The 3,114-nt window shown below is 43.9% G+C and overlaps 1 pseudogene; it reads left to right on the top strand.

Annotated features, from left to right (window-relative positions):
• Positions 1 to 1,172: 1,172 nt before the first annotated feature.
• Positions 1,173 to 1,808, top strand: LOC124991048 (EKC/KEOPS complex subunit TPRKB-like; annotated as a pseudogene).
• Positions 1,809 to 3,114: the final 1,306 nt, after the last annotated feature.

Raw genomic sequence — 3,114 nt, 5'->3', positions numbered from 1 at the left:
ATTTGAGCTAGAGTTATTTTAATGCGCGGCTCATTTTTTCTGTCCTCCCTGGTGATTGAGATCTCCAGGCAGCACGCAGTCTCCAAAGAACTCCTCACGATTTACTCAGCTGCTGAATTACTTTGCAGACAAAGGCAGGAACATAATCACTTCCTGTGAAGTCAGGTATACTCTGCCTGGGGACACTGTCTACAGTCAGTTAGCCTCAAGGTACTTCTGAGGCCTCTTCTGTTCTCGTGGGAGATGCCTGGATCTAATCATACAAAGTGTCCACTGAAGGCTCCTAATATTTAAAGTTCCCACCAGTCTTGGGCATTTAGGTGAAGTTCATTGCCAATCTTCAAAAGGATATGGCCTGCAAATTGGTCCCCACCACTTTTTGGCAGCTATTTCATTTTCAGCACAGAGTTGACATCTTTGGGTCACTTCTTTTATTGTCAGGGACAATCCTAGTCCTCTGAGGAGTGGTCTGCTAAATTCTGTAAACATATCTGGCTCCTAATGAGAACTCTAGTGAAGAGAATCAACTGTGACAAACCCAAGGTTCCCAGTAATAAAACCACTGTGAGGATTCACCTTCCAGTGGCAGGAAGTTCTCAATTCCTGGTCTTGAGCTCTCTTAGCATCTGCTCCCAAATATGCAGGGGGAAATGTATTTCCATGAATTCAGAAGAGGGGGCAAGATGGTGGATTAGAGGCACCCAGCACTTGTCTGTTTGTCCAGAGATGGGATCCAAACAGGTTTGTGACCATGGGAGAATGCTGGAGTTCAAAAAGGACAGGCACAGACCTGAGGGACCCTGAGTAGTGTGCCGGATTGTGAAAGAGAGCATATAGCACCAATCGCAGGGAGCAGAGCGGGGCTGGAGCTGTGCTGTCTCCTCAAGGGTGGAGGTAAAAGAGGGAGGGTCCCCGGAGCGCCCCCGGCACAGGACTCAGTGCTATGTAGCAGCATAGTCTAAACAGATGGTAGGGCTGGATGTGCATGGCCCACTGGCTCTGGAGGACTCCTCTGCCCTTCCCTGCATATTTTCTTAGTGCCATTACTGGGAGCTATCTTAAGAGGGGCCCTGTTACCTTTCTGGACATACCAGGACCAGTCAGTCCAGGGGCTGCATTTAGTGATGGCCTTGCTGATAAGAGTGTCACATGACAAGAGAAGAAGTACATAAGGCGACCTAACCGAACTGGTTTTTGTAGCCTACTCACCTTGAGATAAACCACTAATTTGGTAAACACATGAGTGGAATAATCCATTTCTCAGGTTTTGTGCAGTGCAATCCTGTTTATGAAATGCAGTTAACACATCAGCTGGACCTATTTCCTGAATGCAGGGCAACCCTTCTATTATTTAAAGATGTAAAAATGCTGGAGATTTGAGAAAAAGGGCCATGGAAGGCACCATTGATGGTGTACCGAAAAATCCCACAGTGATTGTTTATCCTGTTTAGATACTTGTGGCAGCAAGCAAAGCAGTTCATCCACAAACTGGGAAAAATGAAGACAAGAACTCTATCTACTGAAATTATCTCCAACCTTTCCCCAAAAACAATATTTCAGAGGCTTTGGAAAAATTTGGTATCTCAGTAAAACTTTAATTGTTTATATTGAAGAGAGAGAAAAAAAAGAAGTAAATAAAAAATGCCTAATATCTCAAGTAGAAGGTCTCCAGATTTCTCTGAAAAAATCTTCCTGGAATAAATATTTCTGAAGTCAAAAAGATATATAAAATATCTTCACAAGAAGAAAAGACTAGGACATTATTGGATGGCATCATTAGTAGAAAGTCAACAGAAGATGTTTTATAAAATGTTAGAAATATTAACAGAAATTTTCAACTTTAAAGAAACATTGATTTTTTCTTTCCTGATTATAAAATGAGTATATGTTTATTATAGAAAAAAAATTTTTTTTCATGAGACTAGGGATTGAACCCAGGGCCTTGTACATACTGGGCAAGTGCTCCACCACTGAGCTATGCTTCCAGCCCTACCAAAAAAGTAAATTGAATCACAGAATGAGATTTATATAAATTCCTTAAAAAATGGGGGGGGGGGGCCCTGTTTTCTGAACTTACTTCTCTGGAAGTCAGAAAGCCCCTGCATTTTTCTGTCTGTGAGACCCCAAGGAAATATTGCTGCAGTGCTCAGTGGATGGCATGCTGAGACTGTTCATCCCTGCAGAGTTATGCAGTTGTATGCGATGGCAGTTGGAGGGTGGCCCAGGGTGTGGAATCTGCTGCCCCCCGCAGTCCTCAAGCACAGATCTTTGAGACTCCCTGGCCTTCTCCATCAACCCAGGCATCTGGGGTGATGCCACACAGCTGGCCACCCTCTGAGTGCACAGCAGAAAAGGCAGCAGAGAGACTCTGTGGAGATGTGCCTTCTGTCCTAGCTCAATGACACACTCCAGCAACGGTGTGTTCCCTGCTCCTGGAGAGCCTGGCCCAGATAACTCCAGAGAGCATCTTTATCTGGTCACTTCTGCACCCTGCCCGAGCTCCTGCTGGCATGCAAAGCAGCTGACAGGTATCCTTGACTCCAGTTACCATTCACTCCCTTTAGGCACCTGATGAGCACCCTCCAGGAAAGAAAACGGGGTAATGATCCCCCAGACATTATTCTGTCTGAGGAATGTGCACCCTAAAAAGACATGGAGAGAAGCTTTGACTGGCCCAGGTTGTAAATACAATTTTGCCCACTCATCGAGGGTCAAAGAGGGATTTGTTACTTATTTCTTATTGTTTTATGCTGATTTGCTCCTCTCCCTTGTCCTCTTCTTTATATTTTATTATTATTTTAGTTTTTTTGGTACTGGAAATTGAACCCAGAGGTGCTTCAACATTAAGCTGCATCCCCAGCCCTTTTTAATTTTGAGACAAGGTCTCACTAGGTTGTTCAGGGCTTTGTTAAATTGCCGAGGCTGGCCTTGAACTCCTGCCTTCAGCCTCCCTAGCTGCTTGGATTACAGGAGTGTGCCACCATTCCAGGCTATTATTATTTTTTAACTTTGATTTTACTCCATCTTATTTCCCCATCTTTTTCTGTTACTATTGGTGTTGTTAGTGATCCTTTTTGTTGTTGTTTGGCTGTTGGTTTTTATCTGATTTTGCAA

The sequence above is a fragment of the Sciurus carolinensis genome, chromosome 8 (genome assembly GCF_902686445.1).
Source record: "Sciurus carolinensis chromosome 8, mSciCar1.2, whole genome shotgun sequence".
NCBI classification, from domain to species: domain Eukaryota; kingdom Metazoa; phylum Chordata; class Mammalia; order Rodentia; family Sciuridae; genus Sciurus; species Sciurus carolinensis.
The sequence above is the reverse complement of the archived record's forward strand: the minus strand, read 5'-3'. Positions and strand labels throughout refer to the sequence as shown.